Source organism: Cynoglossus semilaevis, chromosome 11 (genome assembly GCF_000523025.1).
Source record: "Cynoglossus semilaevis isolate Cse_v1.0 chromosome 11, Cse_v1.0, whole genome shotgun sequence".
NCBI classification, from domain to species: Eukaryota; Metazoa; Chordata; class Actinopteri; order Pleuronectiformes; family Cynoglossidae; genus Cynoglossus; species Cynoglossus semilaevis.
The window spans coordinates 14,602,060-14,609,679 of NC_024317.1; the positions used below are offsets into that span (position 1 = coordinate 14,602,060).

Consider the following 7,620-nt stretch of genomic DNA (forward strand, 5'->3'; position numbering starts at 1 on the left):
GTTTAAAGGGTAAATAAACAGAACCAGTCGGGGCAGATAATCTTTGCGTCCTTCGTGACTGTGTCCAGATTTTGTTATATGTTTGATTGCGACTTAGGGTTCAGTCCGTGCCCTCAGATACTAACGATTTTTACGCCCAGCCATCTGTGGCCAATTGTTCCAACAGGTGCAAACTTTCACCAACCAGGAATCATGGGTAAAAAAAACAAGTTCTTGTAGTACGTTCTCTGCTTTGAACAATGTGTTGAACTAAAGACCGTAGCAAACGTAGACACACTGTGTACCCAGCTACAATGTTGCAGTGATGCACAAGCACGCCAGAAACGTGGATGAGTCATTTATATGTGTTGTGGAAGGCTTCAGCAGGCATCCAGTCTCTACATCAGCCTGAGAGAATTAGTCCTTCATGCGTATCAAATCAAGTTATATGTGGCATGAAAGGTCAGTACATTATGTAATTTGTATGTGCTGGAATGTGTATAGTACTCATACATCATACAGGCTTATTGGACAACTTGAAGTGTTTGTGTTTTTTCTACATCAATTTCATTCTGTTTTAATCCAACAGTTTCAACCTGCTCTCTCACGGTAAGTGGAATACTTAATATGAAATAAAGAGTAAATATCAAAGTATTAAAATGCTTTTAACTTTTTTAATTCTACCTTCACACTGATAGCTGACGTGGCCCAAATATGACTTTTTTACTACTTTCAGATGTCCTAACTCAGATGTGTTTTCACTGAATCACAACAAGTTCAGCATGTCTTCTTTGGGCGAAACAAGCATAGCTAATGTAGCCCTATAAATCAGGCCTCTCTTTTAAAAGATATCTTAACAGTGTCTTATGATATCTTAAGGGAGATCAATAAACATTTTTTTGGTTATCTAGTGGCAGTATAATTGGTAGACAATTAAATTTGTTTTTTGAGGCAGAGATAAAAGAGTAGATGTATGTGTCGTGGTTCGTTTAGTATTCTCTATCATGTCACAGGTTTGAATGCTGTGACCACATTGGTCAGTATCCATGTGCATTTTTATTATATATATATATATATATATATATATTAAAATGTTTTAAACAATAATCACAGACACAATCCAGACTCAATCCGTCAATCACTGAAGAGAAATGATAATGTCTCTTACTGTCTTTGCTTCCCACCCCATCTGTGTGTCAGCATTACTCGGGCTGCCAGCCCAGAGATTGTCTGTCTGGAGTGGGCTGCAAAGTCCCACTAGGCTCTTGTTTCCATGCCAACCATCTGTTAGCTCAAATCCTTCAGCTTGCCCTCACGCCCATCTCTGAAAGGCACATCTGATCTGATGGAGACTCTAGTCAGAACAGTGTCTCCAAAAATCTGAATGATTATGTCATCTTGTCAAAAAAAAAAATCAGATCAAATTGACTTCACCATGTAAAAAAAAGGAGAACACTTCAGGCTACTCAGGAAGTTAATACTGCCACTGAAATAATCTTTAGTTGTAATGCAATAGAAGGAGTGAGCTCCATCGATTGATGTCCATAAAGAACATGAGTTCAGAGCTGATGCTGAAACTGAGGACACAGCCTGTCTTCACAGTTCAGATGTTGATGCCATTCGGTAACTACTTTTACACTGGTATGGATGAGTAGAGTTCTGGGTGTTTGGTAAATGATCACTGCATTCCAACAGAACTCTTTTTCATTGTATTCCAGATGGATAAAACCCCCAAATGTTCATGAATGTCCCTGAAAAATGAGGCCGTTTATGCTTATGTTCCAGTGTGGTAACAACACCTGCAGAAACACATTGCAAGGACACATTACACCAACCAGTCTAATAGACTAATGAGCCATTAGAAAGTGAGCAACATGAGCTGGAGTCTTAATTTATTGATTTTGACTTCAAACTGCTCTAGTACCTGCAGACTGATGCAGTAAGACCAACAGAATGGACACTTCCTTACCAAACCCACACACACACACACATTTAAATATATATATATATGTGTGTGTGTATTGAACTGGAAAATGACATGATACCATTGCCGTGTGCTAACAAGAGTGAAAACCACAGTGTTTTCTCACAGTTTCCTCTTCTGAACTGCACAAAGGTCATGGCACCTCTCTCAAGAAACTGAAACTTGGTTTGCTCAAATGACAGTAGTTTTAACAGTAATGTAACAAGTAAAAAGGAAGTACCCAGGTTTGGTACGAAGTGTTGAGAATGTCACAACCCTTAAATTATAGGCGGAGCTAAGTAGACATTTTGGGGTGCATTGTTTTATATTAATCCATCCTGTAAACTGGAAACCTGGAAACCTTTTCCACAAGATGTAAGGACAACTTTTCACTTAGTTAGTGATTGTTAGCATGATGCCTGTTTCCAATCTCATCTAATGCATTTTTATAAACATAAATGTAATGCATGAATTGATCAGATTAAATAATCAACCTAAAAGTAACTTGTGAATTAAAAAAAAAAGCCTAAAACATCAACATGATAAGGTAATGAGGCTTCTCTTGGAGTTTTCACCCTTAGATGAAAGAGGAAATGGTGATCAAAAATAGTTACATCGAGGGCAACTGAACCGGCAACTGGACTCTTTGATGCTAAATACCAGAACTTCCCAGCAGTCAGTTAGAACGGAAGACGCCTCTTTGATGAGACGTGAAACGTCTTCAAGAAACCTACGCCGTCCAGGTCCCCTCGATGTAACTAATGATTGGATGACTGAGAACCGACACAGACATATTGTAAGTGTTAATGACAACAATAGACTCTAAGTGTGAATGTGAGTTTTGTCAATGTTTTTTTTTTCTGTCTATTTGTATTTCGTCATGGACAAGTAAGAGTCAAGGTGATAACCCCACCCTCCCCCATTGACTGCTGAGATGGACCACAGCTCACCCCATGACCCTTAACAGGGATTAGAAGATGAAAGAAAGAAAATATCTTGTATGGTTTTCTGTTTCTGAAAAAAAAAGAAGATCAAGATTGTAAGTGTTTTCAACAGTACTGTAAGACAGAAGACACAAGAAGACACTGGTCCCAGCAGTTCTACTAGTGAGTTTTGGCTGGTACAGAAGAAATTGGGGGAAACTTGAGGAGCAGGTGAAGGAGAACCAGTCAAGTGAAAAATGAACCAGGAGCTGAAGTGGAGCCTTGATCAGGGATCAGCACATTCCTGAGAACACGAGTTTATCCCTGAGAAGGAGACAGGAGGTAAATTAGGGAGCAGGGAATAAGAGAATGCTGAGGCGTGTAAGAAATACATTTATAGTGTAAAAAGTGAATTTGACTTCCTTCACTTTGATTGGCTAATGTCTGTGTCCGTAACTGAAGTTAGCAGAGAGAATATTTCTGGGAATTAAACAGGAATTATTAAGAGCTGAAGTGTGTTAAGGAGAAAAAAATAAGTGACTTAGAGTGTTAAATAACCAAACTGCTGAACAAGAGCTCAGCCAGCTGGATAAGGCTTCGCTAAGGAGACGCTGATTAGCTTCACCGCTAAGTCCCCGACCAGCCACATGGCAATAATGAGCTCCTTTGTTGTGTAACAAGTAAAGAGACACTACTGCAAGTAATTAGTCATCAGGTTGTTATTGATGAATGATTACACTTGCTGTGAAATGCTGCAGGGTTTAGGTTTCTCTATATACAATATCAAATAATGTGGAGGAAATTAGTCAAAGAACAATCTATAAATGTTTGCACCTGCAGAGAGAAGTGTTTTTTTTTAAATATCAAAGAATGCATTCCAAAAAAAAATTATTTTGCAAGATTCTTTTAAATAAAGTAAGTGGGGTGCTACATAAAATGCTTTAGGAACCAATATCCTTTAATGTCAAATGGAACCAATGTTTGCTGAAATGTTGAGACATTATTTTCAACTTATTTTACAGTGGAGTAAAAGACATGGAGTGTGCCTCCATGTCTGATGTTATGTAACTTCAATGAAAATAATAAGAAAAAAACCCTTACATTCACCTTAAATCAATCACAGACAAAACAAGGTTTGTATTTTCTCCTTTTCCCGTTACAAAGCTTCAATAACTGACATCATATCATGATTCCTATCACTCCATATTTGGTTAAGTAAAATCAATTTAGGTTAAGATAAAGAAAAAAACATAAATAAAATATGGCTGTGTTCTGGACTTCTGTACAGTATGTTGTTTTCAGACACATTGGTACCTGAGGAGAAAACAAGAACCACCGCACAGTTACTAAAAAGAATGTTTCAAGAAAACCTGAAAACAAAGCCCCTGCTGCGGCAGATCAACTTCCTGTTTCACACTCAGCAGCAGTGAGTATTTCCATGGCAACATTATCAAAAGTTGCATGGCAACTATCGTATCCGTGCCAGTTATCAGCAATGCTTTTCTTACAATTTCAAGACTGTGCTGATTAAACATGCCGAGGACTTAACACTGCACTATTTCATTTATAGATTAATCCAGAAAAGACTCCATACTTCTGTCTATACATACATTCACAGACATGGTTCAAATCTACTGAAGAAGATATATGTTTGAGTGCATCAGGTTTTCTCTAACATCTACTTACACATCGTAGTCCCTTTTAAATTAACATAGCTTTTACAGACATTTCTCTTATTATTAGAACTCAGCTATTCCTTCAATGATTTTGTGGTAGGTAGCAGTGCATTTGGTTCATTTTAAACCCTCTTTGTGACCAGCCGGGGCAGTCAGATGACAGGCGCTAATCTCTGGACTGCAAACTCACTAATATGGGATTAGAACTGAGCATGCCTCTATCACATAGCAAACCCTTGACCCAAGTGAGGTGAGTGGATGGATTAATGGATGAATGGATGAATGGATGAATGGATGGATGGATGGATGGATGAATGGATGGATGGATGGATAGATGGATGGATAGGACGATCCGTTTGCCTCAATGGTTTTAAATGAACCAAATATTCCAAATAAATATTAAGGGAAAGTATTACTGCCGGTATAGTCAGACATTGTCATATATAAATGGGCTATATCCATGCACAGCTCAAACAAATATGCTCCATAGCATAGTAGCTAGCATGCCTGGCTTGCAAACAGAGACCAGAGTCCTGGGTTCAATTCCCAGAAGAACCTCATATCCCAAAAGGTGCCTCCCATGTGGCAGCCTTTGAGTAGCAACTATGTATTTAGTGGCGCCTCCTGTGGCAGCTTGTGTCAGTCTCACCCTGTAAAATTCCCCATTGTGTGTCACAGCAATTCCAAAAGTCTGCCTTGTGAGATGTTTATTAAAATAAATATGTTTAGTGAATTGATATCACTGCATCATTTTGCAGACAATCCACTGTGAGTTTTGTTACAATAATAACAAATATATTTGTTACAATCACTTAAAAACACATTTACTTTTCTTTGTAGAAACCGATCTGGTGTTTAATCTTATATAATAAATAATAACCTATAAAATGTATGAAATGAATAAACTAAATTATTCTCAGGAACTTTACCAGCTGATGCTAATTTGACACAGACAAACAGACTGAAGCCACGGCATTGATTTGCTCTTGTCCTTGGTACTTGGCGCTAATAGAGCTGTTGTGACTGATGTTGTATTTTGGCTAACTAAATGGCTACAGCTGCCTGGGGCATTCCACTGTCTCCTCTATAGGTCACATTGTGGATCTGTTTTTTGTTTGTTTTGTTTTCATTAGTCAGAAGTCTATTGACTTCTATTTCAGCACACAGAGAGTGTATTTGGCTCTGCCCGGTGGTAAAAGACTACAGTGAGTTTTTGTGTGTTCTTTTTATAATTGCATACACAAAGAAGTGAGTGCTGACTTTGCACCAATAACTCATAACTGTACTGAAACAAACAAACACAAGACTGAAGTAGGTAATTAAGGAAGCAAGACTCTATGAATACAGGGTCGTGAAGCTAGTTTGACTTCCTCTTTCTCACAGTTGCATGCTGTAAGATAGTGGTCAAGACAAAAGATAAGATGAGGAAAAAAATACAGATTAAACTTAAACAAAGCCATGTGTTCTTGGGGAGTGCGCCACCTAGATGTTTGTCATGTTTTCCTTTATCGTAAGGGTGTAAGAAAATATTGATACACTGAAACAAAGCAAATTGTTTCACGATACCATAATCTACAGCACTGTTTTGATTTTGTTATTACCAACTAACATGCAAATATTAATTTAGCTTTTTTTCTTCTCCAGATTACAAATGTAGATCCCTCTGTTCCAATTGTAGTAACCTGATGTTCAGCAAGTGACAGCATTGAATGTTTACTATGCTGCAGTTTTCCTTTAAATAAATTGTTAAGAAAAACCCTCAATGTATCACCGATCCCTTTATAGTATCACAATATATCACAATATATCATATCGTTGCCCTGTATTGTGATATGTATTGTATGTATTACCAGATTATTCTTGCCTATTCACACCCTACTGTGTCATGTGGTTTCACATCTCTGGGCCTGGACAGCGTCTTTGGGACATAACACTCTACCTCGTGTGAAAGCACAGCAAGCTTCTTTACGGAGGTCTCTTGATAATGTGCAATCATCAGCTAAGTAGCAGCTTACAACCAGGTCAAGGACAACATGGGGAAAGCCAAACTGCACCTACTGCAATGTTTAAAAACATTTATACTGCCATCATATAACTACGATGGGGTCACAGAGATCATGTTGACCATTGACTAGCTATCCACTTAGTGTTTAACTACAAATATATAAAAAAACTACAATAAAAAAATGTAAATACATCTTCCAACCATCGATAGGTGGAAGGTTATTTAACAGGTTCTCTACCGTCTTCACATTCGATTTTTCCTTGTGAGGTGCTTATCTCTAAAACACAATTTAATCATTCTTTGTGTACATTCATGGGAGTTGGTTTTTCAGTCTGGAAATAAACAGTGGAGGTGTGAAAGCCAGGGGATGAAGTGTTTTTTTTTTACTTAAAAAAATCTTGTGCCCCAAAACAAAGGTTTATGTAAATTATAATGCAGAACTTGATGGTAAGTCAGATGTATGTCGATATTTTCTAGGGAACTGTATGTTTATTCTCAGATGCCAATAGATGGCCAGACTTGGTGTGGTTGGCAACGGGTGATCCTAAAGAAACTGAGCATAATGTCAACCCCTGATTTAGGTCAAGGCTTCTGAAGTGTTTATTTTCTAAATGGAAGGGAATGGCAAAGTCTGTTTGGCAACACTCAGTCTGTCAACAGGAAAGCCCTGGCTGAACTTCTTTCCTTTAGATAGACAGATAGACAGATAGACAGATAGACAGATAGATGGATAGAAAGATAGACGGATAGACAGATAGACAGATAGACAGATAGATGGATAGAAAGATAGACAGATAGACAGACAGACAGATAGACGGATAGATAGATAGATAGATAGACTGAAAGACAGAAGGAGGCCGAAGAACCTGGAGAGACCCAGATACATGCTGAAACAACATGCGAACTCCATACAGAAGTATTGGTGGAGACAGGACAGAAGGTCTACATGTTCACAGAGCAGAAATGTTACCTCATTTACACAAAAGAACCCGACGTGTCTATTGTTTCCTACACTGAACTCACAAACACAACAAGACAGGGGTTTAAGTTTAGGTAATTGCAAGCATAATACAT

The 7,620-nt window shown here is 38.1% G+C and overlaps 1 long non-coding RNA gene across 2 annotated transcripts in view; it reads right to left on the reverse strand.

Moving 5' to 3' along the window:
* Nucleotides 1-7,620, reverse strand: part of LOC107989231 (uncharacterized) — a 33,231-nt gene that overhangs the window by 11,798 nt on the left and 13,813 nt on the right. Inside the window, exon 3 of one of the 2 annotated variants that reach the window (XR_003051143.1) lies at nucleotides 3,018-3,189. The exons of the other annotated variant lie outside the window; for it this stretch is intronic. This is a non-coding gene — a long non-coding RNA (uncharacterized LOC107989231). Of the gene's footprint in view, nucleotides 1-3,017; nucleotides 3,190-7,620 lie in introns of those variants that run through there. 2 annotated transcript variants of the gene reach the window in all.